The 9,589-nt window shown below is 41.3% G+C and overlaps 1 non-coding gene across 1 annotated transcript; it reads right to left on the bottom strand.

The window, feature by feature from the left end:
* Window positions 1–3,383: 3,383 nt before the first annotated feature.
* On the bottom strand, window positions 3,384–3,456 carry TRNAY-AUA (transfer RNA tyrosine (anticodon AUA)). The gene has a single exon. It is a non-coding gene; the product is annotated as a tRNA-Tyr (tRNA).
* Window positions 3,457–9,589: the final 6,133 nt, after the last annotated feature.

Genomic DNA, 9,589 nt, shown 5'->3' with positions numbered 1-9,589 from the left:
TGAACTATGGAATGAGGTTTGAGACATTGTAGAGGAGACAGGGATCAAGACCATCCCCATGGAAAAGAAATGTAAAAAAGCAAAATGGCTGTCTGAGGAGGCCTTACAAATAGCTGTGAAAAGAAGAGAAGTGAAAAGCAAAGGAGAAAAGGAAAGGTATAAGCATCTGAATGCAAAGTTCCAAAGAATAGCAAGGAGAGATAAGAAAGCCTTCCTCAGTGATCAGTGCAAAGAAATAGAGGAAAACAACAGAATGGGAAAGACTAGAGATCTCTTCAAGAAAATTAGAGATGCCAAGGGAATATTTCATGCAAAGATGGCCTCGATAAAGGACAGAAATGGTATGGACCTAACAGAAGCAGAAGATATTAAGAAGAGGTGGCAAGAATACACAGAAGAACTGTGCAAGAACGAGCTTCACAAACCAGATAATCACAATGGTGTGATCACTCACCTAGAGCCAGACATCCTGGAGTGTGAAGTCAAGTGGGCCTTAGGAAGCATCACTATGAACAAAGCTAGTGGAGGTGATGGAATTCCAGTTGAGCTATTTCAAATCCTGAAAGATGATGCTGTGAAAGTGCTGCACTTAATATGCCAACAAATTTAGAAAACTCAGCAGTGGCCACAGGAATGGAAAAGGTCAGTTTTCATTCCAATCCCAAAGAAAGGCAATGTCAACGAATGCTCAAACTACTGCACAATTGCACTTATCTCACATACTAGTAAAGTAATGCTCAAAATTCCAAGCCAGGCTTCAGCAATATGTGAATTGTGAACTTCCAGATTTTCAAGCTGGTTTTAGAAAAGGCAGAGGAACCAGAGATCAAATTGCCAACATCTGCTGGATCATTGAAAAAGCAAGAGAGTTCCAGAAAACATCTATTTCTGCTTTATTGACTATGCCAAAGCCTTTGACTGTGTGGATCACAATAAATTGTGGAAAATTCTGAAAGAGATGGGAATACCAGACCACCTGACCTGCCTCTTGAGAAACCTATATGCAGGTCAGGAAGCAAGAGTTAGAACTGGACATGGAACAACAGACTGGTTCCAAATAGGAAAAGGAGTACGTCAAGGCTGCATATTGTCACCCTGCTTATGTAACTTCTATGCAGAGTACATCATGAGAAATGCTGGGCTGGAAAATCACAAGTTGAAATCAAGATTGCTGGGAGAAATATCAGTAACCTCAGATATGCAGATGACACCAGCCTTATGGCAGAAAGTGAAGAGGAACTAAAAGGCCTCTTGATGAAGGTAAAAGAGGAGAGTGAAAAGGTTGGCTTAAAGCTCAACATTCAGAAAACGAAGATCATGGCATCTGGTCCCATCACTTCATGGGAAATGGATAGGAAACAGTGGAGACAGTGTCAGACTTTATTTTTTGGGGCTCCAAAATCACTGCAGATGGTGATTGCAGCCATGAAATTAAAAGACGCTTACTCCTTGGAAGAAAAGTTATGACCAACCTAAATATCATATTAAAAAGCAGAGACATTACTTCGCCAACAAAGGTCCATCTAGTCAAGGCTATAGTTTTTCCTGTGGTCATGTATGGATGTGAGAGTTGGATTGTGAAGAAAGCCGAGCACTGAAGAATTGATGCTTTTGAACTGTGGTGTTGCAGAAGACTCTTGAGAGTCCCTTTGACTGCAAGGAGATCCAACCAGTCCATCCTCAAGGAGATCAGTCCTGGGTGTTCATTGGAAGGACTGATGCTGAAGCTGAAACTCCAGTACTTTGGCCACCTCACGCGAAGAGTTGACTCATTGGAAAAGACTCTGATGCTGGGAGGGATTGGGGGCAGGAGGAGAAGGGAATGACAGAGGATGAGATGGCTGGATGGCATCACCGACTCAATGGACGTGAGTCTGAGTAAACTCCAGGAGTTGGTGATGGACAGGGAGGCCTGGCATGCTGTGGTTCATGGGGTCGCAAAGAGTCAGACACAACTGAGTGACTGAACTGAACTGAACTGATACTGATAACTGTTAAAGTTTATGTGCATGTCAAGGACTATAACAGAAATTCAGACATGCTCTGGCATAGAAATATTCTGCTTCTGGTTGTAAATGTCTAAAGATTACCAAAAGAAGATAACTTTCATTGGAATTTTGACCCAAAAGTAAGCCCGAATTTTTGAGAGACACGAAACAAAGAGCATTCTTGGTACAGAAATTAATGGCATTCAGAGGCTCAGAACTTATTTGTGGATGAGGGCAGGAATCACATTGAAAAGGAGCTGATGAGAAGGAGAGAGACCTCAAAGAAAAAGACAGGCTGTAAGTCCAGCATGCCGACATGCCCATCTGAAGGCTGAAGTGTGGCCCCTGACACTTGACGTAATAAATTCCATGTTTCTCCTCAGAAAGTCTGCATGTGCTACTCATAAAGTGCAGCTCAAGGTTGTCTGGGGGAGAAAATAGTAAAAGAAAGGACAGGCCTGCTGTTGCACAATGTTAAAAATGCTGAAAGATTATGTTTAATTTTAATGACTATTTTAAAAATGTATTTTCTTGGTGTCTTCATTACTCAGTCTTCATCGTTTTGTTTCTATGTGGGATGGTTATCACCAAGCCTATTCAGTTCAGTTCAGTCGCTCAGTCGTGTCTGGCTCTTTGTGGTCCCATGAATTGCAGCACGCCAGGCCTCCCTGTCCGTCACCAACTCCCGGAGTTCACTCAGACTCACGTCCATCGAGTCAGTGATGCCATCCAGCCATCTCATCCTCTGTCATCCCCTTCTCCTCTTGCACCCAATCCCTCCCAGCATCAGAGTCTTCCAATGAGTCAACTCTTTGCATGAGGTGGCCAAAGTATTGGAGTTTCAGCTTCAGCATCATTCCTTCCAAAGAAATCCCAGGGCTGATCTCCTTTAGAATGGACTGGTTGGATCTCCTTGCAGTCCAAGGGACTCTCAAGAGTCTTCTGCAGCACCACAGTTCAAAAGCATCAATTCTTCGGCGCTCAGCCTTCTTCACAGTTCAACTCTCACATCCATACAGACCACAGGAAGTAATTGTAGTGAAAGTGAAAGTTGCTCAGTCATGTCCAACTCTTTGTGACCCCGTGAATTCTCCAGGCCAGAATTCTGGAGTGGGTAGCCATTCCCTTTTCCAGGGTATCTTTCTTTCCTTTTGAGGTCTCTCCCCTTCTCAATCAGAGACTTCCCTTAATTCCTTCCTGTTTGAGTCAACTCTTTCTTTTTTGGTTTACTCTTTTGGCTCATGTCTTTTGGGTTGCTCCCTTCCTTTTGTGAAGTTGCTCAGTTGTGTCTGACCCTTTGCGACCCCATGGACTGTAGCTCGCCAGGCTCCTCCATCCATGGGATTCTCCAGGCAAGAGTACCTGAATAGGTTGCCATTTCCTTCTCCAGAGGATCTTCCTGACCCAGGGATTGAACCAGGGTCTCCTGCATTATAGGCAGATGCTTTACCATCTGAGCCACCAGGGAAGCTCCTTTTACTGGAGCACATTCCCCAAAACTTTCTAATAAAGGGTGTGAGAAAAACCGTATGTGTTCTTGTATGTCTGATAATGTCTTTATTCTTGACATTTTTCTTCTTGCAGGAAAATTTTAGTATTTCCTCTTTTTCATAGTGTTTTGAAATATTGTGAGGGCATCTCCTAATATGACTATTTTCATTTGTTAATATTTCTGTTCTTTAAAAAAATATTTCTCTTCTTTTAGTGGGTTACTCGAAGCTGGAAACCAACCTTACAAACTTTGGAATTTTATTTTGTACTTTTCTTTGATAATTTTCTTCTCTCCATATGTCAGATGTTGAACTTCCTAGCACAAAACCTGTATTTTATATCATTTGTTTCAGACTTTCCATCTTTTTTTCTGTTGTTTTTTAAATTATTTTGCTTGATATTTTGAGAGTTTTTATTTTGTTTTCCAAACCATTATCATTTATTTCATTAATATTTTTAATTTGAAAAAGCCCTTTCTTGTTCAACTATTTCTTTTTTTAATGCACCTTGTTTGATGTGTAATAATAACTAAGGGCTTTTAAAAATTATTTATTTTTTGCTTGTGCTGGGTCTTTGTTGCTGCACGGGTTACTCTCTAGTTGTGGTTCATGGGCGTCTCACTGTGGCGGCCTCTCGCTGCTGAGCGTGGGCTGTAGGGCGTGTGGGCTTCAGCAGTTGTAGCATGAGACTCAGTAGTTGTGTTTCCTGGGCTCTAGAGCACAGGCTTAATAGTTGTGGCTCCCGGGTTTAGTTGCTCCGAGCATGTGGGATCTTTCTGGACCAGGGATTGAACCTGTGTCTCCTGCATTGGCAGGGGGATTCTTTACCACTGAGTCACCAGGTAAGCCCCAACTAAGGGCTTTTGTGTGTGTGTGTGTGTGCTTCAGTATTTGTTTTTTCTGGAATTATGCATTCTGATTGATTTTTACCTCTGTCTTGTATCTTGAACATTTTTCTCAAGTCCGGTCTTGTCCATATTTAAAAGTAAGATCTCAAAAACTGAATGGGAAACCTGTGTTTTTAGATGTGGCTCATAAACTGGAAGGGATTATTTTGCTGTTACTATTTGGGAGGCTGATGCTTAATGCGAGAGAAGTGCTGTGTGTCAGAATGTAGTGGTCTTTCTCTAGGCTTATTCAGTTTTTCCAGAGGAAAGACGTTCATTCTTCTTCCAAGGGTATAAAGAAGCTAGTTACTGGTGTTTACTGCTGTGTTCTGTAATGTGTGGCTCTTGAGTCCAGAATTTGTTGGAAGCTAATTGACATCTTTATTAACTTCATCCTTCTGTGAAAGCATTCTAATCTGTGTTTTTGCTCATATCATTTATTATTCCTATATCTGCCTAACATTCTCCATAATTTTGTTGTAACTTTTTACCTGCCCCTTTCTGGATTCCATGCGAGGTCCCCTAGGCAGTGTAGTTAGGATCTTTGCTGGGCATTCCCTCCGTGTGTTTTGGACTTTGTTCTTGAGTAAGTAGTACTTGTTATAGGTTCATGACTTCTCTTCTTTGGTATTTTTTTTAAGTGAGGTTTTGGGATAAGCACAGGTAAATTTGTATGTATAATCTACATCTTTAGGTCAAACTTAAGGCCTGATTGGATATTAAATTCTTCTATAAAACCTTCCTTTCTTGACTTCTTGATCCATGCCAATAGGTCTCTCCTCAAAATTCCTACTGTAATAAAATCAGTGTTTTCATTTGGCACTAATAATCATCTGACACTTTCTATATATTAATTGCAGATTTTTGGTCAGATCATGGCTTATATTTCTTTTGAATTCTCCCAGTACCATTACTTATACTGGACGAGTAGTAGATGACTTGCAAACAATTGTTGATTAATTGGATTTAGGAAATGAAGGATTAAAAAAGTTGCATGCATGACTAGTAGTAGAAGTCTTGGTGGTAAAGTGATAGAAATACTGGCAAAGACAGAGAAATTGGAGAGGGAAGTTAATGAATGCAAGTGGACATTTGTCAGATGTACTGTTTGCTCAGAATCCTTAAATACACTTTCTAACTTGATGTTGCTTACCTTAATCTCTCCAAAGCTGAGGGCAATAATTCACTCTTCCAGCTGCCTCTGCAGATATGATGTCTGTGTTCATTCACTCATGTCTGGCTCTTTGTGGCCCCATAGACTGTAGCCCATCAGGCCCCCCTTTCCATGGAATTTTCCAGGCAAGAATATTGGAGTGGGTTGCCCTTTCCTACTCCAGGGGATTTTCCCAACCCAAGGATTGAACCCGTGTCTCTTATGTCTTCTGCATTGGCAAGCGGATTCTTTACCACTGGCACCACCTGGGAAAGCCAGACTGTTTTGCAGATATGATGCAGTTATGTAATTGATGACCCTCACTGAGACTTCAGAAGTGGGCAATGAAAAAAGCATATGAATAACTCATTTCAGATGAAGATGGTGGCAGAGGTACTCGGCCTTCCAGGTTAGCAGTAGAAGAGGCTCGGTGTCCTGAGCTAGGTCCCTTGGGCAGTGCAGGAGGGGTCTTTGCTGGTAGTCCTTCAGTTGGTTTAGGTACTGTTCCTGACCACATATTCTCTAAGCCTGACCTGTAGGTGATCTTGGACACTCTGTATTCATTCGTTAAGAATCCATTGTGTTTGTTTGCATCTAAGAACTCTGAATGCTAAAGCAAATAATAAAAAGTATGTATGTGTGAAATAAGGTATAAAATGAAACAGAAGTAGGTCTCAAGGTTTTGTTTATTTTTGTAAACATGTAAACATTTGTATCAAGTCAAGATATGCAGATCTCTACCCAAAAAGTGGAACTCAAAACAAGAGGACAAAAGACAGGTAAATTTAACATCAGTCATAGTACAGGAAGGCAAAAGACATGTAGCTTCCCATTTTATAATGATATAAAAATGGAGGAACCAGGGGTACTCATCTAATTTGGTTCTGGAGTAAAATTCCTTTAAAAATACATTCATCTAAGTCTGAATATTTGAGAACTCTTTGGGGATTGAGCACATTACTTCTCCCTCTAACTCTTGTCAGGTAAATGTTGGTATTAAATTTTGTAACTGCTTATTGGCATTGCTTCATTTGCTCTCCCACCTACTTGGCACTACGAGGAAGAAACCATGCTCTGAGAAAAGGTAAATGCATGCTCTTCTGTTACCATGAGTGAATTGGCCTGGATTAAGGCAGTCAGCATATTAAAAAGCAGAGACATTACTTTGCCAACAAAGGTCCATTTAGTCAAGGCTATGGTTTTTCCAGTAGTCACATATGGATGTGAGAGTTGGACTATAAAGAAAGCTGAGCACCAAAGAACTTATGCTTTTGAACTGTATTGTTGGAGAAGACTCTTGAGAGTCCCTTGGACTGCAAGGAGATCCAACCAGTCCATCCTAAAGGAGATCAGTCCTGAGTCTTCATTGCAAGGACTGATGCTGAAGCTGAAACTCCAATACTTGGCCACCTGATATGAAAAGGTGACTCATTTGAAAAGAACCTGATGCTGGGAAAGATTGAAGGCAGGAGGAGAAGGGGACAACAGAGGATGAGATGGTTGGATGGCATCACTGACTCAATGGACATGAGTTTGGGTAAGTAAATCCCGGGAGTTGGTGATGGACAGGGAGGCCTGGTGTGCTGTGGTCCATGGGGTTGCAAAGAGTCAGACACGACTGAGTGACTGAACTGAACTGAACTGAAGGCAATCAAGGAAATAATGTTGGCTTTGATTGGAATTTCTGTTCCTACTATTATCTAGGAAGGCTTGGTTAGCCTGTATAGCGAGAAAGATGAGGCAGTTAATGTACATGTATGTAGGGAAATGTTAGGGTGTGGAAATGGGAGTATGTGTAAAGAAAATAAACTTAGTTTAGGAGAAGGCAATGGCACCCCACTCCATTACTCTTGCCTGGAAAGTCCCATGGACGGAGGAGCCTGGTAGGCTGCAGTCCATGGGGTCGCTAAGAGTTGGACACGACTGAGCGACTTCACTTTCACTTTTCACTTTCATGCATTGGAGAAGGAAATGGCAACCCACTCCTGTGTTCTTGCCTCGAGAATCCTGGGGACGGGAGAACCTGGTGGGCTGCCGTCTATGGGGTCGCACAGAGTCGGACACGACTGAAGCGACTTAGCAGCAGCAGTTCTAGACATGTTGGGATTTCAGGGCTTCCCTGGTGGCTCAGATAGTGAAGAATCTGCTTGTAATGCAGGAGACCTAGGTTCCATCCCTGGGTCAGGAAGATCCCCTGGAGAAGGGAATGGTAACCCACTCCAGTATTCTTGCCTGGAGAATTCCATGGACAAAGGAGCCTAGCAGGCTACAGTCCATGGGCTCACAAAGAGTTGGACATGACTGAGTGACTAACTCTTTCACTTTCATATTGGGATTTCAAGGGTAGTGTGAGGTGTAGCTGGGAGTATGAAACTGAAGCTTGAGTGGGAATTTATGCCAAGAGACAGACAGCAAACCTTACAATTGAAGCCAGGAAAACTGATGCTATTTCCAAAGAGAAAGTAGAGAGACAGAACAGAGGGCCTGGTACTGAGCGTGGAAGGAAGCGCCTGTTAAGGGGTGTTGGAAGACGAACAGCCAAGAAAGAGAATGGAATAATCAGAGTAGTAGGATGAGAAACAGAAGAACGGTATTTTCATGGAAATCAAAGCAAGTTTAATAAGACTCTTTAAAACAGCTCAGTGGTATGAAACTGAGATGTTTAGGCTCTGTGCTTTGTATCTTAACCCCCTTTATTTCATGATACATGAAAGAGTTAATAAATATTTGTACATATAAAGAAATAGCCCAGGAACACAAGTATTAGGAAAAATAGAGTATGTAGATATCTTTTGAAATTTTAGTATATTTGGAAGAGGCAAGCATAGGTTTTAGGGATTTCAGGAGAGAATGAGAATATAATAAGCGCAGATGACATAGATCACATGTTTGATGAATTTGGATGGAGAGAGTAATATATGAAATAAGATACTTATCAGATACAGCAGAATCCAATGAAAGGATTTAAAAAATTGGAATAGATCTTAGTGTGACTAATGGTTAAAGGAAGAAGACAGTAGGAAGAGAGGAATTACAGCAAAAGTATTAACTGTAAGAAATGCATGTCTTGAACGTTTTCTTATCTAGGGAATTTAGAAACAGTATTTATAGATGTATCTATTTTGATATAGTACTATGAAAAATAATTCAAATCTAATCTACTTCAATCTACTTTATTGTACAGTATAGAACCTTAGATCATGGGATTTTGGGATTCCAACAACCCTCATCCTTCTTATTTTATGAAACAGAGCCCAGGAACTAAGTCAGATCTTAAAGACTGGTATAGATTCAAGGATTAGCCAGAATGAGGATTAGCCTAAAGTCACTTTCTCTTGGTATACTGATTAATTGAACAATCCAAAAAATCTACCCCTAATCAAAAGCACAAAAAATGGATACAACTTCTTGAGCCCCCCTTTGTTTGTGTCAGCTGGGGTGCAGGCTACACTACTCTAACACAGTGGACCTGATCCCCTGATCTGCTGTATCTCAAGAGTGATAGAAGTTTCTCTCTCTCTCATGGAAAAGTATATAAATGAATGGTATAGGCAGGGAAGCCTGGCATGCTGCAGCCCACGGGGTCACAGAGTCGGACACGAGTGAGTGACTGAACTGAACAGGGCTGTTGGAGAAGCCCTGTCACCATTTCATAACCAGCAGCAGGGAGACAGAATTCAAGGCTGATAGTCTATACAAAGGTGACTCAGAAATTGTATGCGTGCCTTTTATACATCTCCTATCGGCCTAAATTTAGTCATATGACCTCACTTAGCTACAAAAGAAGCTAGGAAATATAATCCGTAGTGGGACACCCTTCTGTTGCTGCTTTTTAAATTCTTCACACTCTTGTATAAACATTCCTCCTCATAGCATTAGGTGTTTCAGATGGGAGAACTGAGGCAATGAAACAGACAAGTGAAATGAATACTTAATGAAACATCACAGCATATTGAATAAATATGAGAGAGATTAACTACAAATTTACAGAGGCATCTATTTAAAACGACAATGCTATTTGGGTGCCTGCTCGAGTTTCTACCATGCAGCATTTTCAGCCAGTGTGTGTCT

The sequence above is a fragment of the Bos indicus genome, chromosome 7, assembly GCF_029378745.1.
Source record: "Bos indicus isolate NIAB-ARS_2022 breed Sahiwal x Tharparkar chromosome 7, NIAB-ARS_B.indTharparkar_mat_pri_1.0, whole genome shotgun sequence".
Taxonomy (NCBI): domain Eukaryota; kingdom Metazoa; phylum Chordata; class Mammalia; order Artiodactyla; family Bovidae; genus Bos; species Bos indicus.
Note: the sequence above shows the minus strand (reverse complement) of the source record. Positions and strands in the feature narration are given on the sequence as shown.